Source organism: Mesocricetus auratus, unplaced genomic scaffold, assembly GCF_017639785.1.
Source record: "Mesocricetus auratus isolate SY011 unplaced genomic scaffold, BCM_Maur_2.0 Super-Scaffold_100015, whole genome shotgun sequence".
NCBI lineage: Eukaryota > Metazoa > Chordata > Mammalia > Rodentia > Cricetidae > Mesocricetus > Mesocricetus auratus.
In genome coordinates, this window is record NW_024429198.1 from 23,868,249 (window position 1) to 23,896,022 (window position 27,774).

The 27,774-nt window shown below is 39.3% G+C and overlaps 1 protein-coding gene and 1 long non-coding RNA gene across 6 annotated transcripts in view; one reads left to right on the top strand and one right to left on the bottom strand.

Annotated features, from left to right (window-relative positions):
- Ctnnd2 (catenin delta 2) overlaps positions 1-27,774 on the top strand; it is an 814,201-nt gene that overhangs the window by 399,039 nt on the left and 387,388 nt on the right. The window lies entirely within an intron of this gene.
- Positions 16,353-18,210, bottom strand: LOC110343664. Its single transcript, XR_002385973.2, has 3 exons — positions 17,894-18,210; positions 17,132-17,285; positions 16,353-17,000 (listed from the first exon to the last, which is right to left on the bottom strand). It is a non-coding gene; the product is annotated as an uncharacterized LOC110343664 (long non-coding RNA).

Consider the following 27,774-nt stretch of genomic DNA (forward strand, 5'->3'; position numbering starts at 1 on the left):
CAGGGTCAATGCAGATAGGTAAGGGTGAAATCACACTGGGTTAAAGGGTGACTGACCTCCCTCACCGCCCAATGTGAATGGTGTTCGTATAAGCAGAAGACTCTCTGACACTAAGACAAGCAACCAGATGATGATGCAAGTTAGAAAGTGAAGTGATATGTCTGTAATTCACCCAAGGAGCACACCAAGACAGATGAGGCAAATATCTGCTTCTAAAGTCCCTAGAGGGAGCACAGCCTGACTAACTGCTGCTTTCAGGCCTCCAGCCTGAAGAACTCTAGGAACATGCATGTCTGTTGTTAGAAGACGGTTGTTCTGCCCCTTTAAGGAAGCTCAAACTGTTCCATTTTGCCTCTGAGGGTAAGCAGGGCTTGTTAGCATTCAGACATCTGTACTGGCCTGTCCTTGGAGATCTGACAAGCTATGCAGTCAGCTGCAGCCACTAAGAGCACATTCACTACCTACCCTTTTAAAGGGGTCCTGCCCACCTCCCATCCTTCTCTCTCTTTCTCTCTCTGTCTGTCTCCTTCTCTCTCCCTCTCTCCTGCTTCTCCTGCCTCTAGAGGCCAGTTTCCCCCTTCCCTTTTCCCCTTTTTATGATCCCTTCCATAATTAAAAAAACAAACAAAAACATCTCTGTTGTAACAGAGTGCAAGCAGAAGGTTTTTTATTAGGAAAAGGGATCATAAAAAGGGGAAAAGGGAGGGGGTACCAACCTCTGGGTACAGGAGCAACAGGAGAGAGGAAAGAGAGGGCAGTGTGAGGGAAATGGAGGGAGGGGGAGAGGGAGGAGAGAGAGAGAGAGAGAGAGAGAGAGAGAGAGAGAGAGAGAGAGAGGAGGAGGAGGAGGGAGGAAGAGAGAGAGGGAGAAGAAGGGTCACTTAAGGCTGGACCTGTCAAAAAATTACATTTTAAAAATCAATTATTAGGATCAATTATTAGAGCCAACCAAGTTTGGAGAAAGGGAAACCACTTTGTTCATTGTTTACATAAACTTCAAAAGTGATCTGTAGTGAGGGAAGGGAAAAAATATGATCAATGTATTTTATAGAAAAAGGTGATAACTTATTAGAGTGATCAGGTAGATAAGCTCTTCAGTAGTCTAGCATCCTAATTAGCTTTAACTGTCAACTTGACACAGCTTATAGTCACCTAAGAAGGATATCTTTACTGAAGGACTGCCCAGATCAGATATATCCTTGCCCAGTTTATAGGGGATTGACTTCATAGTTTATTGATATAAGTGGGCCCCATCTTAAGTTGTATAAGAAAGCTAGCACCCCATGATACTGTCAGTGGGCTAGTAAGCAGTGTTCTTCTATGACTTCTGCTTCAACTTCCTGCCCTGACATTCCTCAGTGATGGACAATAACCTGTAAGCTGAAGTAGACCCGTTTCTCCTATAAGCTGCTTTTGGTCAGACTGTTTTTAGCAACACAGTATAACTAGGACTCCTAGTAATTTATCCAAGGCCCATGTCACTTGCAGAGTGCACTCAGTCTGTTGTGTGCTGCATGCTTCTAAGTCTTTTAATTGCCCTGAAGCTTGGCATTAAGTCAATGCCAGGATAGCACAGTTAACATCTTTGCGAATTACTGCTTCTGAAGTGTGTCAAACAAAGCCAGCATTCTACATCGTTAATGGGGAGTAATTAATCATGTCACTTATCAATATGTATAAGTGAAATTGTGCCATTGTCAAGCAGCCAATGGACAGGAGGTATGAATGTGGAATAAACGGATGAAGTAGAAATGGATGTCTACCCAACACCTAGTTGTTGCTATGCCCAACTGTAAGTTGGATATTATAATGTCATCCTGGAGGAGAGGCCTGCAGCTCAGAGTGTTTACATCTCTCTAAAGCTGACACTATGGAGAAATAACAAAGATTCAATTTGAACTTGATTTTATTAAAATTTCATATACCTTCTTACAGCACAGATTTTTCTTTCCATTATTTGGAGTTACTTTTTTTTCTTAGGGTAACAGTATATAACTAAAGGAGATATATAGATAACTAAGAAAAAACACAAAATAGAGTAGAAAACAAATCTAGAAGTTGAATTTTACTACAGAATTTAATCAGCATACATCTGCGTACTTACATACAAAGACTCATGCATGCATACATCTCCCTCTTCACACACACACACACACACACATACACACACTCACACACACTTAGAGAATGAAGTCAAAGGCAGTCTGGATGTGCTGTTAGAGACAAAGGCACTGGCTTATACCAATTCTACTGGGCCAGGTACTTTACATTGAGTCACATTAATGCATATTGTTCAGGTACATTTTTGAGAAAATGCCAATAGAAATCAACATACACTCTTTTTAATGTCCCCCTTGTCTTTCTTTTGTCCTCTTCGACTGCTAATAGAAAATGGAGAATATTCTCGATTATGTATGTGTGTGAAGAGCAAAGAATACATGAACATATGTGTGTGTACTTACACATGCATGTACATACACATGAATAGATGATAGACATAATTAGATAGATGTAGATGATATCAATTCACATAGGGCAGAATGAATACACCACCTGTTTTTACACTATCTCTCATTAAACTTCAGAATTTATTTCTGTTCATAGCCAGAAAACAGTGCATCTGATGTTTAGCCTGGGTTCACACCTTGAGCACTGAGGATCCTCTACAAAAGACAAACATATTTCCCAAACCTCACTCTTAGTTCAGAACTTAATTCAGACCCTCAATAACTAAAACTTAAACTTGATTCAAAGAAATACACTTCTCTTCCACAAAGAGAAAATAAATATTTTTAATTATTATACTGAATGTATGTAGCTCCCACTTTGTGCCTATTCGTTCAGCATCAATTATTTTTGTATTTCATAATACCAACTCACTAAACAAAATCTAGACAAAATGTATTCTGAGTATTCACAAAATACTCTGGTTTTACAGTTTTTCAATTAATAAAACTATCTGCAGCTACACTACCCCTTCTTATACAGAAATGAAGTGTAGAAAACCTCAATACATAAATCATTTTGGTGAAATTCACGTTATTAGCATACTCTATTGAGCAATAGATTTGTTTCTGTGTGAAATGTGTCTGTGTGTCCTTTCCCTGAGCTTTAAAAGCAAGATATGTTTAGCAGGCTTTACACAGTAAAGTATGCCTACATGGGAATGACAATAATAGAGAAGACATAATCACATCCTCACTATACTGGAAATGTCAGAGTCAAACTCCTCACATCTAAAGACTTCCCCAGTTCTTAAAATTAAATATTAAATAAGTAAAGGTGGACAGACATATGCCTTACAAGATATTAAACAAATAAAATGAGAAATCATATACATGTCAATTGTTTCTCCAGCAATCATAGACTCAGCTTCTACATTGGAGCTTTACACAAATGCATAGTTTTCCAAGTACAGGTGAAGTTTCAATATATTGTGTTGTAAGAACAACATTCAACACAACTCTTCACCCTTAAGACACTTCATGTAGGTACTTTCTCCCTGTAGCATAATGGGCGTGAGAAAGCTGAAAGTGGTTTTAATGGTTCTATCAGCACAGAATGTTGTTCAATCCTTTTCATTAGTTATTTGTTAGAAATTATAGGGAGTGTTGCATGACAGATATCTATTACTATAAAGAGAAATTGAATTGTTGTTAATTAAATGGTTCATAAGCATCTAAGTGGTATATTTTTAAAGACATGAAGGATAGAATGGCTAACGATTCCTGTCATCCACAATATTTTTCTAAAAAAGGAAATAACACACTGAGAAATATAGTTATTCTTTCTTCCTCTGCTTAGGTAAGGTTGATCATAATAAAATAAATTAGACACTTAGATGTATTGTTTTAATATTTAAGAAGGTTACTTCTATAAATTACTTGGGAGAAATTGGCACAACAAAAATAAAGACATAGTGCTCTATTAACAAATAGACTTTTCAGCATTCTAATCAGTTTGGGACTTAGTGTGCAACTTATTGATTTTATATACTCATGTGAATATATGTTAAACAATTAGGGAGCTAACTTACTGAGACTCCCATTTCTGTATTGACTTATGTATAAATCTTAAAGTTAAATTCGAACACTGGAAAACTTTAACTGAATTTGAATTCTTCTAAATTGTATCATTTGGGAAGGAAATTGTAAAACAAGTTGATAACAATAAGATAGTTTATATCTTGTCGCAATCATTTTGATGTCAACTCTGGAAGTCTGTCTAAGGAAAAACAGCAAAGCCTCACAGGATACTTATTGCAGAAGGTTAAAAATGTAGATAGAACTCAGGTGTCACAATTTCTCAAATACATATCAAATTGCAACAAATTCAATTGACTGTTAAGAAATGAGAGAATATGAAAATACATACATAGCAGTCTGATTATAAAGTCAGTAAAAATTACTTATTCAAATTCTGAAGAAATACTGAAAAATTATACCTAACAAAAACACATGTTAACATGGAGTAATAGGGGAAAATACAGCCAAATGTCCACAAATATTTGCTATGCTTTACAAAATTCTGAATGGTTTAAATATTTTCAACAGTACTGATTTTTATAACCATAAATATTTATTACTTAGGTCTTTTTTTTCAAAAATAATTTTAGGCAATCAAAATACATTTCACTGAAACACACATAAAGGACTCTCATACCTGTCAACATTGGGGAAAAAGTCAGACAAGAAACCCATGTGGGCATATTTGATACTGTTAATTTTGCCAAATTCTATTAACGAAAAAGAAAGTAAGATAATTATGGCCCATAGTTATGCTAATGGCAGTGAAGGTTAGAAAAAATACTTTGTTAATACTCACAGTCACTGATGACTAAGGGACAGGGTGGTCTGACTGCCACTCTCCCCTCCTACCCTGTAATGGAGCTGAGAAAATCACTCACTAGTTTTGTGAATTCTGTTAGAAATAATTTCAATATTTTTGTTGAGAATTGAATACTTTTCATGTTTGTACATTGTAAACATAATGAACCAATGATAAAAGGCTAGAGAAGCAACTTTTTAATTTTTATCAACTCTTCAAGGCAAGTGAAATCAGTTATTCTGAGACCTTCAATATAGGTGCAAGAATAACTCTAAATATCATTGGGGTCCTGACACACCTTTCAAGAAAGTCATTAGCATTCAAGCTCCTGGTATGCTATTTTTCAATTTTCTTTCATACCAAAATCATCATCATTTAAAAGAAATCAGCGTATGTCAAATGGTGACACCACCAGGCTATAATGGTTATATAGACAGCCCTGCATCACTCAGGGGAGCTGCAAAAGAAAAAAAAGGCATGATTGTAGGAAGAGGGTCTGGAGGGGAGTTGAAGGGTGAAAGCGAGATAACAAGAGTTGTTTGAGAGCAACAGAATGCCCTATACTCTTATATGAAATTGCCAAAACAAAGCTTAACCAATGAAAAAAGTTAGTTCAGCAGTGGAACATTAGTTTTTTTGTATTTATTTTCTTGGGGGACATACACATATGTGTCAGTTGTGGGCCTCACACTCAGGTGATTATAGTTGACAACAAGCAACTATGCTCCTGAGACACCTCACTGTCTCAAGGATGCTTTATATTTTCAGCTCTCAGATGGGCAAATTCATATTTTTTAAACAAAACCCAGACTCTTTCTCTCAGCTGTAGTTTATATACATTATGTATTTTTACAAGACAATCAGAGATGACAAAATTGATGCACATGATTATATTTAAACTATATTTAAGCTCAGCATATAAAAGCTAAAATGCAGTTCTACAGTTTTATAGAATAGACAATATAAGGAATGATTCTGTTACCTAGAAGTTCAACATAAAATTTCAAAGAATCATATATCTGCCCATATTACATTTGTCTGATATATATTTTGTCATAAATACATTTATGACTGTGTACCTTTACCCTGAACTATAGTTAATCTACAGTGGCCATTGATATATATAGTTCACAAATCTAATACTATGAGCATTTTCAAATGATAACTAAAAGCTGAGACATGTTTCTTTCCATCTTCTCAAATCAGGCATGTCGTCCAGTAATTCTCATGTCAGGATTATCCACAATCAGTCTGTTCTTATGTAGGAATAGAGCACAATAGTTTGGAAATGCATTTGCTCTCATCTTTTCATAAACATTGAAATAGTCTTAAATAGCTTATCTTATTAAGTGGGTTTTTCCCACATTAGGATCTTAGCAAATCACAGCTGGAGTCCCTTGTCATCAGTTGACTAGGAAAACAGAAATGGACTTTGAAAGACATAGAAACATGGCTGCATCTTCACACAACCTGTTGAGTCCAATTAGAGTTACTACTACACCAAAATATTTAGGCCTAACCACTTGGTATTGAACAAACAGTTAAGGAGATCATCCCTGGGTAAAACTAACTATTTTCTCTCAACAGTCACTAATTGCCTGTATCTCATTCCACCTGTGGTTGGGATGGTAGGGACCACATGAGATTTTTGCCTATCCCTGTTGGAATGTCAGCTGGTATTATCATTGTTCAGGATCCATATTTTTGAGATTTCATGGGTGCTGCTTCCCTGTCGAGAATCCAATCTGTGATGGTTTGGATGAGAATGAAACATCCCTCTCCCAAATACATAGGCTCATAAATTTGCATTAGTTCCCCGGATGATAAACTGTTAGAAAGGGTTAGAAGGTGTGGCCTTGTCGTATCCTTGTTGGAGATGTGTAACTCAGAATGTGCTTTGAGGCTTCACAAACCAACATGAGGCCCTGTCTTCTACCCACTCTCTCCTCTCCTCTCCTCTCCTCTCCTCTCCTCTCCTCTCCCCTCCTCTCCTCTCCTCTCCTCTCCTCCCTCCCCTCCCCTCCCCTCCCCTCCCCTCCTCTCCTCTCCTGTCCTCTCCTCTCCTGTCCTGTCCTCTCCTCTCCTCCTCTCCTCCTCTCCTCCTCTCCTCCTCTCCTCCTCTCCTCTCCCCTCCTCTACTCTCCTCTCCTCTCCTCGTGTCACCTCTCCTTTCCTCTCTCTCCTCTCTGTCCTCCCTCCACTCTCCCATCTGTCCTCTCCCCTCTGCCCTCTCCTCTCTCTCTCTCCCCTCCAATCACCTCCATTCCTCTCCCCCCTTTCCTCTCTCTGTCTCTTTCCATCTCTCCTCTCTCTCTCTCTCTCTTTGTGTGTGTCCCTCCCTCTCTCTCTGTCTCTCTCTCTCTGCTTGCTGCCTGTGGATCAGGATGTAAAACTCTCAGCTATTGCTCCTGCTCCATGCCTGTCTTTCGCCCCCTTCCCCATGACAATAATGGAACTGTGAGAGAGCTCCCTAATAAATGATTTCTCTCATAGGAGTTGTCTTGGCCATGGTGTCTCTTCACAGCAATAGAACAGTAACTAAGACATGATATGAGGAGAGCAAATTAGTCATCAAAAGAGCAACTGGACATTTCCTGCGCATTCTGCATTCATGTGTAAGGGAATACAGAGGTGAAATACAAAGTGCTCCGCTGAGCAAATGACCCTCTCATAGATCTACATGCATGCTAGGTGGGCAGATTTCTGATTGATCACAACCCTCTTCCTGTTCCAGCAGTTTACCTTAGCATAACTCTTTCTAACCTCCTTCCTTTATCTTTCTCTCCTAAAAACCAGCCAACTTGATTTACATTTCAAATTATCCATGGGTAGTTAACTATATCTCTTATCCCATATTCTCCAATGCAGCCCATTAACAAAATAAAGGATGGAGAAGGGACAGTATTGGGCCATCCCTTTTGGGGTAATGGCATAGCTACAGAGCTTCTTGCTAAGTCACACACGGATCCAATGTAGATATGTCACTACTGAGTCCATTTGATGCAAACTAAAGCCCCATGGATGGTTGCAGGAAGCCCATGTGGTTAGATCTCATCTTCAGCTCTGAAAATGCCATCTTTGGAACCCTGTACACTGGACATCAGGCCTGTATCACACAAAGTATTTTTTATTATTGAGGGAAACTCCCAGTGTGGGGGAAAAAAGCTATGGTTGCACCCACTACGTGATGTGATTTTTAACTCAAATTAAAACCAGATATTGAATTTAAAGCATTTTAAGACATTTGTCTTACATCTTTTAAGTATAGCTATTTTTGAAACTAATTTTGACTTTGAGTAAAACAACAAAGAATATAGCAGGAAGAATCTATGTTGCCATACAAAAAGATGTCTATATACTCATGCTTTTGCTATACAATCCATAGCTATGTTATAGACTCTGATAGACCCCCATTATCAGAAAAAGTGTGTGTGTGTGTGTGTGTGTGTGTGTGTGTGTGTGTGTGTGTGTGTGTGTCCATGTGTTACATGAAAGTCAATGGGTGGGGTGCTATTGGGATATGAAAGAGTCAGAAAAGGGAAGTCGGGGCATAAAAGTGGGCAATAAGAGCTAAGTATAAGAAAATATATGAACTGTACTTATGAAAGTGTCATAATAAAACTAATATCTCATGCAATGAATATATCTAGTAACAGAAGAAGAGGCATCTAATGTACTTAGGACCCACAGAACAGACTGGTCTGCACTTTCATATGCCCAAGCTCTACACACGTAAGTGACAACTGATTAGGTAATAAAATGTCATTGACACTGTTCCCTAAGATTCTGTGTTCCTGTCTTCTCTTTTACATTCATCACCATGACATTATAAAACTATCAACAAAAACATGGAGGAAACTCTTTTTATTCCATTTTGTACATTACATGCCTTCTGTTTTAACACTGATTTGATGTGAATTGGCAGGTGCTTAACTTAAAGTAATCAAAACCTGAAGGAAACCTAGTGAACACCATGAGAAAAGCATTGGCAATGACTATCCCCTGGAGTCCAGAGAAAAATGTAGGTATGGGTAAAAATAACTGAAAATACTATAAGCATCACTTGTGTTGCAAGATATGTCAGTGTATTCACACGTTTCCTCACATCCAGTTTCAAGTTCAATTTGTAAAGTGATCTGATGCCATATTTGGGCTTTAGAAATGTGTCACTGAATATTTCCAGAGATGCTGAGCTTATCTGCCACCCAGTGTAAACTTAAGCTCATATTGTTCCATTCTTGGGAAGGGCTTCATAATGAATGATGGCCTTTCCCATACATCTGCTGTCCATTTGGTTCATCTCTAACACGTCCAACAACACTGTAAATGCCACAGTAGAAAAATCATGACTAATATTGTAAACCTGGTCAAGAATCCATAACTAGGAGGTGGGCCCTAAATGGGCAAACTACTGTGATTAATTTGCTAAATGGACACGGTAAACTGCCTTTAAAAACATGTTTATAACTATAGGTTAGCCCGCTCTCAGCATTCATCAGAGAAGTTTCTTTTTGAAGTGGGGCAACAGTTGTTTCTGAGCCTCATCACTAGCCAAAGTGCTGAAAATAACAGGGACATCTGCATCACCCCCTCCAAGACTTAGAGAAGATGACAGAAGACTCAGTGGAAAGGATATAAAATCAGAGGATGGGAATGAGTGCTGTGAAATGTTCTCTTCTGTCATACATGTCAGTCACAACATTGCTGGGAAGGGCTCACAAGGTCCCACCCAGTCCTGAGGGACTAACAGTCACTAATAGTTGCAGAGACCAGGGAGTCCGTTTCAGGGGTATAGACATTAGTAAACTGCTCATTGCTCATGCTCCAATAAATAACCCTCCACCCATGCTTATTCAATCTATTTTAATTCAAAGGGTCTCTCTCCCTCTCTCTCTCTCTCTCTCCCTCTCTCTCTCTCTCTCTCTCTCTCTCTCTCTCTCTCTCATACACACACACACACACACAGAGCAAAACAAACTATGAAAGTGGATGAGGAACTTGTTGGAAGAGGTTTTAGTAGTGGAGGAAGACAAGGTGATAGAAATTACAGGGTTTGTAAGAACTTTAAAAATATCAACAGAACAGTCTCCCGAAGTAAGCTATAAATTCATCATAATTGGAAGACTTGGGAAAGCCAGGTTGACACACACTGAATAATGATGTCACTGGCACATTATCAGTGCTACAGAATCTGTGATGTGACATTGCAGGGTAATTTCATCTGAGGATTGTTTGGTTCTATAGAACTGGAGCTGGAAAACTGCAGCTCTTAGGCAACATCAGACCTTTTGCCTGTTTTTATAAGTGCTGTTGTAATGAAGCATGGCCCATGGCCATGGTGGTCGCTCATAGGTTTTGGGTTTTGTTGGTGGCTAATTTGGTTCGTTTTTTATCTTGTGGCTGCTTTTCAGTTTTGTCCTGTAGTCACAAAGTTGTGCATCTGCTGCAAAGACCTGTGTCCTGAACAAACTTCAGTATCTGGCCCTTGGTGAATGGAATTCATTTTTCACATTACCACAAGTCTGTTATATTTGTGCACACTATGTTTTCTATAGAGCACACAAACCAGACAAGATTATATAAACTGGTGAGATAGAAAACTTGTTCCTTTTGACATACCTTGTTAAATCCAGGAATTTTAACCATGCTGGAAGTAATTAATTTCTTACATTTATTTTGGAATGTTAGCTATTGGGACAATTTAAAAGAATTTAACCAGGAATTTGTGAAAAGAACTAAACACACTCAGCAATTGCATTTTCTCATTGCTATTTAATACACTTAGCTGATCAAATGTCTGTTCATCTGTCTATCTATCTCTGGATGTTATTTGTTGCTACATTTTATATAGCATCATAGACACTGGTATAGTTCTCCTAAACGTTTCCTCACATGTAGCCATAACTGGACTTTAGTCTTTATTTTCCATTTTCCCCTTTGTGGTACCATATACATATTAGGAAACACACAAATATTAAGAGCACTCTATTAGTTGCTTTCTCATTGCTAGGATAAAGCACCATGACCATGTCAACTTATGGGAAGAAGACTATATTTGAACTTATGGTTCCCAAGGTTTAAATCTGTAATGTGAGGGACAGCGTGGTAACAGATGGCTGGTGTCCATTTATAAGGTTTCTTCCACTGGTTGTGCAGCTCTGAGATGCCTCCTGGCTGCCACATATCACTGCAGTCCTGTGTAGCTTTCCCTTTGGGAAGTAACTCTCCACTGCATGATCACACTCTGCTTATCTATGCTCTTATGGATAAACAATGGGAATCTTCCCACTTTGGGAAAGTTATGAATAAAGGTGCATTCTTCGACTGATCTTTTTTCCCTTTTGTGCTTCCTTATAGAATTTATTGGGTTGGAATCACTCAGCCACGGGTTCAGGTGTAGTTTTCATTTACAAAGAAACTTCCTGCCAATTCCTCACATTTTTGTGCAGTTTACATTTCCATAACAAATTGTTTGAATTTTGGTGGCTTCACACCTTTGCTAAGATTGATAATGTCAGTCTTCTTAAAAATGACTCTCCAAAGGGCCCCAGGAAGGGAAAGTAGTTAACATCTCCTGGGAAAACTAGGAGAGGGATAGAAGAGGAACATGGGGGATGGGAACATGAGGGATCAAGAGGACCAAGTTAGGGGAGGGAAGGGGGGAGACCAATGAATGAGATATCTTGTTAGAGGGAGCCATTGTGGGGTTAGTGAGATACCTGGTTCTGGAGAAATTCTCAGGAATCCACAAGAATGACCCCAGCTAAGACTCCTATCAATAGTAGAGAGGGTGTCTGAATGTGTGTTCCCCTTTAATCAGATTAGTGTCGACCCTAATTGTCATCATAGAACCTACATCCAATAACCAATGGTAGCAGACACAGTGACCCATAGCCAAGCACTGAAATGAGCTCCTGGAGTTCAATTAAAGAGAGGGAGGAGGGGTCATATGAACAAGGGGGAGTCAAGATCATGATAGCGAAAACCACAGAGCCAGCTGACCCAAGCTAGTGAGAACTCAGACTATGGACTGACAACTGGGGAACCTGCATGGGACCAAACAGGGTGCTCTGAATGCGGGTGACAGATATGTGACTTGATCTATTGGAGCAGGGGGTGGGTGACCCTGGCAGTGACACACCAGGACCTATCCAAGGTGCATGACTGGCTTTTTGGAGCCCATTACCTATGATGGGATACCTTGCTCAGCCATGATACAAGGGGGTGGAGCTTGGTCCTGCCTCAACTTGGTATGCCAGACTTTGTTGACTCCCCAAGGAAGGGGACAGGTGGGGGCAGGAGAAGGGGAGGGAGGGGGAACTGGGGTTGGTATGTAAAATGAAAAATAATTTTATTTTAAATAAAAGGAAATTACTGTCCAGGGATGACCCTTTGGTATCGGATAAGCCATATATGTGCACTTCCCTAGGGAAGACTGTTTCTCCTACTCTCAGCATTACTTAGTTGCCTTTAGTTCTTCCTGTAGGGTTGAGGCCTATTAGGCTTCCCCTTGAACACATTAGCATGTCTATTGTCATTGTGTGTGTGTGTGTGTGTGTGTGTGTGTGTGTGTGTAGTTAATAAAAAGAGGCCATGAAAACTTGATATGCCAATTTTCCATGCTTGGTTGATACCCATGGGAGGCCTGCCCCTTTCTGAACAGAAACAGAGGGGGAGTAGATAGAGGAAGGGTGGAGGGGAGGAGAGGGGAGGGAATAGGTGGAGAGGAGGAGAGGGGAGGGAATAGGTGGAGAGGAGGGAAGAGAAACTGCAATCAGGTTGTAAAATAAATAGGCCTTGAATTTGAAAAGAGGGTTTAGAATGATGGAGGTGGGAGGATGCAATTATATTATAATCTCAAAAAAACACAGAAGAATTAATTTTAAAACTTACTCTCTCGTGCTCCCCGGGTGAGGGGACAGGCCTGCTCTCCCAGAGTGTTGCAGCTGGTAGGGGGCACAGCACTTGGCCAAGTGGACCCTGCACCTCACCTGGGCAGCACAGTAGAGCTGACTCTGTTGCAGGAGGTGTGAATGAGCCAGCTCCGACCTTGTGAGCTTGGGAGAGCTGTCTCTGCTCCTCATCAGGTGCAGCACTTGGAAGAGTGGCCCCTACATCTTGCCATGGAAACACAGTAGAGTGGGCCCTGAAGGTGTAGGTATAGGAGAACTGACTCTGAGGACTTGATTTAGGGAGAAATGGCCCTGCCCCTTTGCTCATCACTGCAAGGAGTGAATGAGCTAGCCAGGGCAATGCTGAGAGCTCACCCTGGTGCCTCAGAGAGCTAGCTGGTGGGCTCACAAACCCCATACCTACCCAGGCCCAGAACCACAGTTCTATGTTGGCCCACCCCAACATCTACCCCATCTGTGATCTCCTGGAGTACAGGCATAGACAGAATTTTGGATCCAAGATCTCTATGTCACAGCGCAACAAAGGGATGTCCAGGAAGTGTCCCAGTGAGCTCCAAGATTCAATGGTGTAGCAGAGACCGGGGACCTTTAACAAGACCAATGGCTCTTTGAGATAAACTCCTGCATGTAAATATCTGTGGATAAAAGGGTTTCTTTGTGACTTACTATATCGATGTCGAGTGAGGGAAGGGGATGGGTAAGACCAAGAGACATGATGTGAAAGACACAAAGAATAAAGAAAAAGTAAGTTAAGAATATTATTCTCCAACTACATGTAAGGCAATACCTTAGTTTGCTCCCAGTGTCGAGTTCTATGATAACTAGTGATACTGGGCACTTTGATGTTGTTGTGAATTATTGTAATATTGATGTTTACTGCTGAAATGACTGTGTTATAAATATGATTCCTATATAAATTTGATGTGGAATACACACACAGTTATGTTACTTTACAGGCGATCACCCCCTGTAAATTTTCATTACATTAAGAATTGCAACTGCTTTCTCTATAGAAGTGCCTAAGATACACACTGCTTCAAATGTGTACCTGCACATACAGAGAATTATCTAGAGCCAGGTGCCCTGCAGCAGAACCACATTTCTGTGCCTTTTGTGACTGCTGTTTCATCATGTCATTTAGCTTCTCCCATGACAGAGACTCTCCCCACTATCACAGTGTGACTGAAACAGTGACCCAGGTGATTCCTTTCACCATGGTAACATGGTGGTATCTCACATCTACACAGTCCTTTTCTTCCACCTGTAACATCATCTATAAATGCTAAACTGACTTAAATAAGTCATTACTTTTTTCTCTCATGCTTGTCTTATGTTGTAAATCTGCCATGTGGATGCTGCTGTATAGTTCCTTTTCTTTCTTCGTTCGACTTTGCCCCACCATTTCTTTCAAGAACTGATTCAAACTATGTTTGTGCTCAGATGTCCTCCCTGGTGCAGGAAAGCTGGGGGAAAATTTCCAGTCCAGGTCTTAGCTCACTTCATATATTCTAATTTACATCACTTTCCATGTCATCATCGTCTCTTTATAATTTCCATGTTGTTTCCATTCTGAACATTTTCTCAAAGTAATAAGACTTAGCGCTTTAATAGTTTTGTTTTAAAATCTCAATTTCAGAAATACAGAGTATGGAATACATCTAGTGCTTCTTTTAAAAATTAAATAAATTCCAAGATTGACTCATGTAATGAAGACAATACATGATTCCTAACCCAGTGTTTCTGCACTCATCTTTTTCTTGATAAAAGTATCTTGCAGAAATTCAGTCTGACTAGTACACTTACTAGTCAGTCATTTGAGCGGTTTCACGGAGTGTTGGCTGCCAAGGAGCACTGTGCTCTGTGCACACTGTTTTGATTATCAGTTACACTTTAACAAACCTTCCCAAGCTTAGGGCAGGAACACAAATGTGCTTGCTCCAGATGCTGTGATCAGAGAATATAAGTGGGGCGTATGGGGGGAGCTCTCCCATCATTTGTGGCATTAACCAAGGTCATTCACTCTGTCAGCTGATCTCGGAAGAAAAGTTCAAGACCATTTCTCTCATGTATCTGCCAACTCAGTGTGCCTCTGTGCAGCTCCTGTCTCTCCAGCTGGCCAGCTTGGGCTTTCTCATAGCATGGTTGTCATAATTGCAGTCAAACATCATCTATGGAAGCCGGTGTCTCAGAGGTACTTCTGTTTATTAAAAGGACCAGCAGCTGAAGATCTCCTAAGACTCAGCCTGCAGAAGCTTGAAATTAAAAAGTTCCAGTCTCCCCACTCCTAACTCCTCCCTTTTATTAGTAGAAATGGGTCACTGGCCAGTCCAGACTCCAGGGGAGGTAGAGAAATGACCGTTTCTTCCTAAAGGCTGGAGTTGTGGGGATGGCAAGTCTAATGGACTACTTAAACTTGTTTCGTCCGGATTAACTGCTTCCCAGGAGCTGTGGAGTATCAGTAGTTATTGTTTGATTTCTTGACACTCCCATAGATTGATGGTGGGCTTTGCTGAGACTGCCTCCAAAGACTTTTGTCACCTTTCACTTTAAGTTGTTGAACACAAACTAGAGGCATGCAAGTAATTTAACACCTGCCTCCAAAAAGGAGCCCAGAAGGAAAAAAGAAAAAGAAAAGAAAGAGTCCATACAAATCCCCTGCTATGTAGATTAATCTCAGTAAAGAAAAGCTGCTGGATACCGTTGCCTTCACAAAAAAATGTTTCAGACTACTCTAACACATAGCACAGGCTTACTCTTTTCTTTAAACAGTTGTGAGAGCCTTTAAGTAAACTCAACTGCACATCCCTACAGAATATACACTCCCTTCTGATAGAATGAAGAGTTCTTGATTGAATCTCTACAAAGGAAGAAAATGAGAGACATGAAGTATGACCCTTATGCACAGTTTATTCCTCCCAGACAAACTGAAATTTCATTCCCTGTGCATCATTAACCCTAGGGTTAGATACTGACATTTCCAAATGTCCCCATTCTAAATTAGGGCAAAAAGGATGGTCTTGTTTTTGTTATTGTTGTGTGTAGCCCTGGTGTGTGTGTGTGTGTGTGTGTGTGTGAGAGAGAGAGAGAGAGAGAGACAGACAGACAGACAGACAGACAGACAGACAGAGACAGAGACAGAGAGAGAGCTCTCAAAATCACGTATGCATTCACATGTATGAATATGCTAATCAAAAGTTTCTATACCAACATTTCACCCCATTTTGTCTGTGTTTTTCTGTTAATGCAACAATTTCAAAGGATCATTTTATATTTCAGCAGAGAAATCAGATTAAGCCTATCAATTACAAGTAAAAGAAAACAAAAGTCACATTTGATTTCCTTGTTATTTCTTCCTGACCACAAAAGGAAAATGAAGGCGGCCTGGACCCTGGGGATGGGCACGATTTTCTACTTAGTTGACAATTATCTCTTTTAACCTTACCCCACTTCCTAGAGACCCTTCCCTTATTTCACTTATGCAAAAAAATTCAGTCACCTCCACTGAACTCCCCTTTACTCTCCTTTTCATTTAAGTTGCTTATAATTACTGTATGAAACAACAGATTTCATTAGACCATCATATACATGCATATCATTACACACAGTGTCTTTTCTGCACAGATGGCTCATTTCAACATTTTGTTCAGGGCTGTAGACTCAAGGAGTTGGGTAAGAACTAAGTCAACACCACCCACTAGGTTCATTAGGACCATTAAACACCTCAGGTAAGGAGTATTTTGTGATTTCCTCTCAAGTCATATTAAACTAACAAATTAAAATGAAGGATGTCCTCTCGGGCTATGTGCTTCCTGTACTGCTGCTTCATCAAGCCTTGATCTGATCCTGAGTTCCCTGTTGTCTCAAACAAACAGGAAGTCCTGTGGGGCTGAGCAGGGTTATGGTAATGACAACTGCCACTGCTGAGTTTACATTTATCATCTTCTTCTAATTGTCCCCAATTAGAAGCCACTAGGAACACATGACAGAACACTGATAAGTGAAAATAATGTTTCATTGAACAGGATGCTTGAACGAGTGAAATATTACAATGGGCTTAATTAGACAGGGGAAAATTAGTTTGCTCAAGTTTATACATTGGGCAGAACATAACTGAAAGCAGAAGGCATACAATAATGAAGGATAAAATCTAATGGTATTTAGATAGGAATATACAGACATTAAGAGAGAATGGCTGTCATCACCAATGGCTCTGCCTTTTCCTGTCCTTCTGCCCCTTCTCTTCTGTGATGATCTCTGAGCCTTGGTGAAAGGAAGAGGGAGATAGGCATGCGTGAACACACAGCAGTTGTGATGGCATGAACAAGACGTTTGCAAGATCGAGCCAGACAAAAGTCCTAGCCTGGATCGGAGAGAATATGAGAAAGTCTCACCCGGACCTGGGGATACATTGTCAATCAATGGCTGCTAGAGGAAGGATAATCACTTGTCTTCCAGGAGATAGCCCACACCCATGAGCACAGCAGCAGGAAGGAGTGCATCTAATCAAAACATCATATATGCATGTATGGAATTCTCAATAGATAGCTAAAGAACCAGAAGAAAAAGAAAAAAATGGCTGTGTAAATTTAGGTGTGTAAAATATAAAATAAAAATTCCCTGGTGCTATAAATGATTCCATTGGGGGGCTGTTAAGTATAGTTAGTGTTCTTAAAGTATTGATCACCTAGGGTGATAGGGGCAGGTCATAGCATGCCAGATTGGTGAACTATTTTATTCCCAACAAGGTTTTGTCAATCACAACTTTTACTCAGTGGGTTAATTATTTATTCCAGCCATGCTTTATGACAAAGATAATGAAGGGTTTACTCCCTTTTTTTCCCAGTAAGTGTCCAAATAAGATGGACTTCTTCAAAAACAAAAGTAAAGGATCCAATTAGGGAGAGGAAGCTCTGCTCTGTATTTACTGTGGTGACTCCCACCCCTGAACACAATGACTCATGAGTGGCAGTCCCCAAACCCCAAGTTTCCTGGGCTACAAGATAGAAGTTTCTGGATCTCTGTCTTCAAGGAGCTCATAGTTCATCAAAGCCGAATACAAAGTGTCTCAATATGCTTTGATACGTGATAAAGCAAGGCTGGGGTCTCAGAGATGCAGAGCCTGGCTCATCTATACCTCACTGAATCATACATACCGAAAATGGACATCTGAGATAAGGTCCTCAAGGCAGGTTGGGGGTGTCTCCACAGACCTACCAGGGCTCTTCAGAAGAGCTGGGGTTTGCTCTCACATCAGTGGACAATCTCTGGCAGCTTCTGAGCTGGGGTTGCTTGATTAGATTCTGTTTAGAAAATCAATTCCAATAATGCTGTGCATAATTGATTGGAGTAGAATCACTACCAGCCTAAGGAGGCGCAGCTAGATACAGTGAAACTGAAAAGAGGCATGAAGTTCTGTTAGTACTCTGCCCCTCAGAACTTCATGTCATCTAGTTGCCATGCCATCAATCAGTCACACATCATGTTGTCATAATCGACAAAGCCCAGTCCATGTGTAAGCTATAGTATACAAAAGGTTTGGGGAAAGGTGCTACTGAAGGTATTTAAGGGACTTGAGGGATGGCATGGCTCAGTTGGTAGCACACTTATCTTGCAAGCACAAGAATATGAGTATCTGGGACTGGAGAGATGGCTCAGAGGTTAAGACCACTGACTGCTCTTCCAGGGGTCCTGAGTTCAATTCCCAGCAACCACATGATGGCTCATAACCATGTACAATTCAATCTGGTGCCCTCTTCTGGCATGTAGGCAGAACATTGTATATGTAATAAATAAATAAATCTTAAAAAAAAAAGAATATGAGTATCCATCCCTCAGAACCCACATTTAAAAAATAAGGCATGGTTGCATGTGTTTGAAATTCTAGATGTGAGTAGTCAGAGGAAAACAGGGAAAGAAAAGTAAGAATTTAGCATTATCAGCATAGATGTTACTTTTTGTTTATACTGTTCGGTTCCAAAGTGGTTGGCTCGGGTGCTACAGCACTGAAATCCTAGAGTGTGTGGTTTGTGGACTGTGGGTGTGTGGGCACTCACACACCTGGTCCTCTCCTGAATAGAGAGATTCACTCCTATCCTCTAGATACAGAGCTCCCTGTGCCACTGCACAGGAGACAATACAAAGTTCCAGCCATGACAATGGGGATTATGGGAATCAAAGGACATTGATAATGGAAAATAAACAGAAATACTGTCAAATAGAGAGGTGTTTTAAATATCTTAAAATGTGTTAATTTGTGGCTCTGTAAAAGGCTTGACACGTTTTGCAAAGCATCACTGTGGTTTAGCAGGAATTCTTACTCAAATCTTCATTACTTCATGAGCATAGTAGTTCAGAACAAACAGCTGGTTTGTACCTGCAAAAGATAAAAAGTCTTATCTAATCTTTCAATTCTAGATCTTCTATACTAAACATTTAGGAGTTTGTTTTAAATGTGTGATTTTAATTTTTAGCACAAAATATATGGAAAGCAATGGACATATGTTAATAATCAACGGGGGGGGCAATTTCCAGGCATGCAGATAGTGGTTTATAAGACATGGACTCTGCAGTGATCTGCAAATCTGTGGGAAGAACAGGAGAATGTCTACCAGACAACAGCCCATCTTTAATAAATGTTGGTAGAGCCACAATACATTGCATTATGTGAGATTTTCTGAATTTAAAGCACATGCACTACAACTTGCATTCAGCTCCAATACATGAAACCAAAATATCACTTTAAATTTTCCTTGAAATCCTAGGGGGAGGATGGACAGTAATTTTGAGTCCTGATGATCAGAGAACCTAAGGTATAACACATGAGCTTTTCTCCAATGACAGCTCAGTTCTTGCACCTGATTGGCAGTGTGATTGGTACATTATGTTGCAGAGATAACACCTAATTTGCAGAACAAAGCATCAATGAGCCTGGGTAGGTCCACTCAGCTCTGATAAGAAAGAAGAACAAAAGGATAATCACAAGTGAACAACACCCTTTTCCCCTCCATCTTTTCTGTTCTCCCATCTCCATCTCTTTCTCTGTCATTATCCCAGTGTCTCCAACCTTCATTGCATTCTATTTTATATTACATGGGAGAACAATCAAACACCATCTTGCATACAGAAAAACCTACTCAGGGGAAAGAAAATGAAGCATTGTCAAACCATGCTCCACTTTTGTTTCAGTTTTTATTTGTGTATAGTTACAGGTGCATGAAAATACAACAATTTACACAGAAAGTTCACTTGCAACTTTGCCTGGTTCCCTCTGCAATGTAACATGTAAGACATTGGTATAATCCACAATTTCCTATTTTAATGTACTTCTCTCTCTACTCTACCCCCCGGATGTGTGTGTGTGTGTGTGTGTGTGTGTGTGTGTGTGTGAGAGAGAGAGAGAGAGAGAGAGAGAGAGAGAGAGAGAGAGAGATTTGTATGTGTGTTCTTAGTTCTATGAGACTCTAACACCACAAATGTCAGTTCAAAATAATTATATCATGGCAAGGCTCACTCATCCTGCATCCTACCTATCCTTAATATTTCACTATCATTAATCTATTCTCCAGTCCTTTAGTTTTGTATTTCAAGACTATGACTTCTTCTTTAAGGCAGCTTTGTCATTTGAGATTCATTACCCACTGTTTCAGAAGCCATCCTTTCATTTGCTGTAGGGGTTTCCATAGTGTGATATATAGGTACCATACACTGCTCAGTTGATAAGTTATGTTTGTTGGTATTCTAGACCTTGGTAACTATGAATATTTGTACACCCATTGAATTTTTCATTAAACCTTTGGATGATTTCAGGTGGCTTATATAGTCAAAGGCTGCTACTACCCTTCATGAAGTGAAGACTGTAAAGCTTTGGCCACTGTTGTCTATGGATGCCACGTGGGTTATTCTCTATAAAAAGTCAAAAATAAATTTTTATTTTTACAAATCATATATTATTATTCACCTTTTTCTCTCTTGAGAAATAGAAGACTATTATTTGCATATATTTCCACTGAAGATCTAAGAGAGATAAGCTTCATATATACTAACAAAACCATATTATTCAAATCAGTGCCCAGCTTTGACATATTCATAACACACACATATTCATAACAGGAATATACCTATATTCATGTGTGTGTAGAAAAGATGAATGAAAAGCTGGGAGATTTATGTACACATGCACACACATGCTCAAGAATCACACTCATGTTCAAACTCATACACATAATCAGAGAAAACAATAGAACAGGAGTTTAAGTTTATTTTACTCAGGAGTTGAGGTATTTCAGTGAAGATGACTTAAAGGACTGGTACTTGGAATATCTTGCTGGGAGCATCTATCAGCAAAAAGTTACTACTCTTTTCCCACTCCCTACTCTAAACTGCAGTCATGAGCAGTCAGCTTCCAGATCCAGAGAGCTCTGAACTCCAAAGATCAGAAAATAAAGTGCTCAAATTAATAAACCTCTGCCTGTGAGTCACAAAAGAATGCCAATGTTAACTGATCCATGTAGCAATGTGCAGTTCAACAGTATTAACACATAAACTACACAAATGGTTCATTAAATGCTTTGGACTGCACTTTACCATAGGAACCCTAGCGATCAAAAATTACAATTTACTATACTCAAATTTTTGGAGTGCTCACTGGCAGAGATACTATGATATTTTATTTTCTAAAGTAGAGTTCTCCAAATAGTGTAAATTCCTTGTGTACTAGTAAAATCATTTAAAAAGTAATTTCTAGCCCATGCATGAGAAGATTCTCAGGATCTGTGGAAGGAGATATAGCATGAGAAATTCATATTTCATAATACATCATTTGTTGCTGCTTTCAATATTGGACAGTGTACATAATATGCCTCTTGTAATATAGCTACAATCAACTCTGAAACTATAAAATTAATTTCAAGAAGAGAAACTTGAATTCATTTCCTTCCCATGGTAAGTGCTCAGCTTTTGTGTAGCTAGCACATTTTTGGATGATGGAGCCTTGGGCTAATTCTTTGTGTTTGTGATAAACTGGAATCTGTACTTCTAAGGAATTAAACCCAAATGGCATACATGCTTTTTCTGTCTTGCTTAACTCTAGCTGGCTCACTCTCACATGTGCTGTGGCCCTTTGTGATACACACAGGAGCAACTTTTACTCTGGCTACCCTGGGGGATCATGTGTGCTTTGCTGTATCAACTGCTTGCAGATTTTGTCAGTAATCAATGCCAACAAAATTAGCTTAGGAATTAGCTTCTGGCTCAAACTTAAAGAAATTCATAAGAGCAATTTGAGTCCTATATATTTTCTCATATGGTTTTGAAAACAGAAAATTATCCTGGTTTTCACTATAGCAAAAGTAATGGCAAACACCAGGAGAGACAGTCTATATGGCACTGGTTGGAGAAACTTACAGTTCAAAAGCAAGTGTTCTTTCTTTTTAAATCATATACCCCTGTTTTAGTCCTTATTTTAGTTTTGGTGAAAGCATAAATTCTGCAGAACCTGTGACATAGTCATGTGGTAATATTTATCTGTCCCCAAGCAAAGACAAGTTGACTTCTATGTGAATGTATCATGGAAGCTCATTTTGTTTTGTGAGTTGGCCATTCTTTCCCAAGTGTTTGTTCCTCAGGATTCTATTCAAGACATCCCTCATGATACCAAAACCTATGTTCCCATCTCTGTTCTGTGGACTTAGGTTCTTTAGAATCTTAGTTTTCATGAATCCCTATGAGAAAGGTATCCCTATCTTTCAAATGAGGAAACTGACAGTTAGACAGCAGACATGCCAAAGACTCCATTGATTTTCACACAAACTCCTTGAACAGGACTCTTGATACAGTACCTCCCAGCTCTGTGAACTTGACTGTAGATAACCTTGTCATATTGTCACTTAGGTAAATCCACTTTCCATCACTATAATACAATACCTGAGATAAGTAACATATAAAGATTAAAATTGTTATTTGGGCACCCAACTTTGCAGGTTTCTGTCAGTGGTTGGTTGAATTCATTACTGAGCATATCACAATGAGAAAATGTGGCGAGGCAAACTCCTAACCACACTAATAATACAAAAGAAAGTAGAAGGCCAGAGTCCCACAATCCCTGTGTGGGGTCATGTTCAATGACTTAAAACACACACACACACACACACACACACACACCGTCTCTCAAGAATGCCACAGTCTTTCCATAATTTCTGCTTGGGACCACATCTTTAACACATGAACCTTTGGGAACCTTCAAGTAGCAAACTATAGTGAAAGTCAGGGGAATCTGGTGACATGTCCCTTCTGTATCCTCAAAGCTACACTGTGACTGTGATGTTCAACTGGGGCTATTTCAGGGACAGAAGCCACAAGCAGTAACGAAAGGGTAAAAAAAAAAAGATATATGCCCTAACAGACTAGGAAGTGGAATGCACATATAAAAAAGCCGCAGTGGCCATAGCAAAGTACCACACATCAAACAGACCAGTTTCTCATCATTTCACCACACACAAATCATCCCCACAGTATTTAAAGGCTTTTGACTAAGATCATTTAATTTTGCAATCACTGCCTACAAGTGTGAGGTACTGTGTACAAAACTACTAAAAGCTATATTTTCTGTTAGAGCCAGGGTCAAGACACACAGATGCCATCAATATGAGGATCTTTGTCCCTGCAGGGTAGAATCAAACATTAGTTTGGAAGCAATTTATTTTAGAGGCGCTTCGGCTGGCCTGTGTTTTAGGTGCTGTGCTCGGCTTCAAAGCAAACTTAACAAAAGCCTCCTAGTTTTGAACCCTTTATTTCATTTTGAACGAAGTTGTGAGCAATAATGCCCCGCACAGTTCAGGGTGGAGAGTGATGCTTTGGGCATCTGAAAGTCACAAAAGAAAATATATTATAGCAGGCCCATCGGGGAGAAAGTATCAGTAGTAATGGGTTACACTGTGTCTTTTCCTGACGTTGAGAAAACTTCTGAACTTTCATGTTTATTCTTTATTAGAAATGGCCTGTAGGTGGGTGAGATGGTCATCATAAAATACAATGGTGGAAACCACCTTCAAGGCGGGTTTAGTTGACTCTTCCATCTAAACCAGTCTCGCGAAACACACACTTCACGCCCGCAGATCATAGAAGTTATTGGTTGCTAGCTAGAAATGTCCCAATGTCCTCTACTTCATTATTTTGCAGAAGCGATTCTGTTGTTTTCTCACATGTGACATGGAGAAAAAAATGATTTTTTAAAAATCGTTTCGGCATTTTAAGCTACAGCTATCCTATTCAGCAACTGCAACTCCTCCGCTACCAGTCGCACTGAAACCTGAGGGAATTCTCTTCCCTCAGGAAGTGACTCTTTCAAAGCTACTAAGGAAACTTATTTAAATCTCTGACACACTAAAGAACTCAAGATTCAAAGGCTGAGGTAGAATCCTGCTTCCTAGAGAGGTTCAATAGCAAGCAGCTCACCCAACTCACCTCTGTGATTCTCCAAGAAGTCCTTGTGATCATTCGAGCCCCTCCTTATAAACCTTTCTCCACCTGGCTTCTTCCTACCATTTCCTGTCAGCTAGTTGCTGACCCAGCCTCCTGACCACAGGTGAATTTTATTTAATCAAACACATTTTGCATCATTAAACAAATGTTCCAGAGCATAAAGAAAAGTAACACACCTTAAATTAATAGTCTACAACAATGAATTATGTCTTTCTACAAATGGATTTTTCCATTGTGCTAAACTTACTTATACAATTGAGAATGTTTACTGCAGGTAATCCCTAACTCTGTATATGAGAAAAACTGTGACACAGGCCTGTTCCTTGATCATTTAATCAATACTTGGACTTTTTGTTTTTGGAGTTTTGTTTTAAAAGATGGGTCCACCTTATAGTACTTCTTAAGGGAAGGAATGAAGCACATAAAACATGCAATTACATGGAATCCTGGAGCAGAGAAAGTAAAGTATGCACTTAAGGAAACAAAATTCAAACCAGGTTCCTCTGGGGATGTCTGCACTCTGTGATCAGTCTTAGTGCTAATGCATTTTAGCTGTGTGAAAGAAATCAAGGAAGCCACTGAAGTGATTAATGCTCTTTGTCTGCCCCAAAGGAATATGACTTTTTTCTAAGAGGATATTTCTCTATTACCATCAATAGTGGGAGTTTTTTCTATTGTAATAGAAATGATAATAATAAAATGTTCTTTCTCATTTCTGTGGCATCATAAAACCAAAACACTTTAGAAAGAGATGAACCAGAGAATAACTATGTGGTCATGTGATGGTATGCAGTGATTCACCTATTACCTATTACCATAGAGGAACAGACAGACCCCCCCTCATGAACAAAAGTCCCACCTTCTCTTTGGGCCACTTCTTTTCCAGCTCCATCCTCTGCAAGGGTTTAGTCAAGAAGGAAGAACTACCTGTGAACACCAACAATGGCACATTTCTCTAATGGTTAGTGTGATGTGACTTCTAAAGAATCAAACTTCAACTTCAGAGTTTGCACACCACAACACCTTATTTCTCACCTGCATTCTGTGTGCTTGGGCAAGAAATGACTCCCTCCTCTTCTTCCCTTGAGGCTTGTGTAACACCATATACATATCATGGGCTGGGGCAATGTGTATCCCAGTGTCCCACAGGGAGACAGCAGGACACTGATGATCCCAAGGACTTCAGACCCAGGAAGCTTAAGAAGCATCCATACTCCACACCCCAGTGAGTGACTTTGAATTGTGGATGAGGGGTTGACATGACATTGTCATGTTGTGCATGTTAGTTCAAAGGTTAGATGAGACTCTTAGTAGATATGTGGTCACATTCCTTAACATCTCTAAGTTCTGCTGTTAAAAGGAAGAAAAAGATTGGTGAATGTTGAAGAATATCAAGGACCTGTTGTATACTAGGTCTTAGTACCAATACCTGGATTGCTTTCTGCCTTCTATAGTGTAGAGATAGTAGCAATTATTTCATTGTATCAGCCAAAAAAGTAATATTAGAGTTCTCTGAGGCTGCCATGATGTCTCACCACATCTGCCTGACTTACAACAACACACATTTATTCTCACAGTTTTGGAGGGCAGAAGTTTGAAGCCATTGTGTCAGCTAGGTGACAATGCCTTACAAGACAGAAGAGGAAATTCCTCTTCTCAAACCTCATCCTGATTGTTTGGTTTCTACTTGCTTGTGTCTGTTTCACCCCAGTATTTGTCCCTATCTTTGCCTGGCTATCCCCATGTCCCTGTGGGTCCTCTTCAGTCTATTATAAGGATATGACATTTAAATACATGGTATAGAAGACGTGACTGAAGAAAGTTAATTGATAATACATCCTCCAAACTTGTGTACAAGTTTCAGGACTTTGATCTAGAGTTTACTTGGGGGGAAGCCTCTATCCTTCCCAGTATATTATGAGAATATTTTCTATTCTCATAATGATATACACACTCAGGAGGTTATGCCACCTTTAAAGTTTGTCTGGTCTTAATATGCAAAATAACAAAGCTTGGATCAGCACTAAACCAGCAATGAATGTCTTACCTAGTAATTCTGACATTCATAGCACTTAAGGACTGTAGAACGTATTGTTTACAGCAGACACTCAGCCACGCCTACATCTTTTCTGAGCTTTTAGGTTTCTGGTGGGGCATCACTTATACATTGAAGAAGTGATCCAGATGATTATTATATAAATAATATGCACTTAGAGTTACTCAGAATCAACATTTCCAAGTTCTAGTACAGTTTCTGAAAAAGTCCAATGATACTGACATATATATTAGAACCATGACAGCAAATGCTTGATAAATGGTATTTTTAAAGGAATAGGATAGCTGTGATGGCTGTGGTAAAGATGTATCATGGTGATTCTTGAATTTTAATATGGAACAGCCTTATATTCTATGTTACCTATTAAGGGAAGCTGCCTTTTAATTTAAGAAATATTGATTTGTGTATTGCATTCCTATGGTAAGGGTTGAACTTTGAGGTTAGAAATAGCTTTTTTATAATGCTATATCTCTTTAATGCATGTAAGAGCTTCATGGAAATGAATTTGTAGTTACCTTTTCATGTGTCAGATCTGTCTTTAGCTCTCAGCATTGTAAATATCTTTTACATTTTGCTGATATGAGTTGGCTCAGGAGCAAGACACCCTATTATAGTCATTTCATTTCTAAAGGGACCATTCTTGTTCTCATTTACATCAATCATGGCTTTTCTGAGTGCTGATTTATACCAGAATTCCCCCTTTCCCACATAAATGTATTCAGAAGCTGCCTCCAAGGTACAAATTAAGGGTCTAAAATCCACTTACTGTTAAGGGACTGATGAGCCATTCATAGAAGTTGCTTGATCAAGGTAAAGATCGGGTGAAATACATGTAGAAAACCATTCTCAAAATGCTGTCTGCCTCTGATAGCCCTATTTCTCATCAGTTATGGTGGTACTGTTAGAAGAACATACAATGGAAGTTGTTCAACCAGAAATTTCAAATGTATTTGTCTATTTTATGATTAATAAGTCATGCAAAATAAATCAGCCATCTATGTGGGCCTACCCTGAAATGTCACTGACATATCATAGTCAGACAGACAGATATGAACAACTAGCTGGATCACTTTATAAGATACATTGTTAGGAAAGAATTCCTAAATCTACATTCAGTTGGTGGTAATACATTATGATTTTTAAGTCACATTTTTTAAGGCACACAATAAACTAGAAAGAAGGATTAATAGGAAATGTTGAAGTAAAGGCAAAAAGTTATTTTATCTTGTTTTTAATAAAAATGGGGGTATATATTTCTTTACTAAGCTTCATTACAATGTCTACTACTATGCAGGCTCGTGTTTTAAAATAACCAAAATTGAGTAAACCTGAATTACCCATAAGCTATTGTTCAATGGATTGGATTGGTGAAAAAAATGAGCTACCTTTATTAAAATTACTGAACAATGTCCACTTGTAGCATGGCATTATCTGTGAATCAAAGAATGATATAGGCCAAATGCATTAAAATTAAGATTCTATCTCAATGGGACCCTCTGC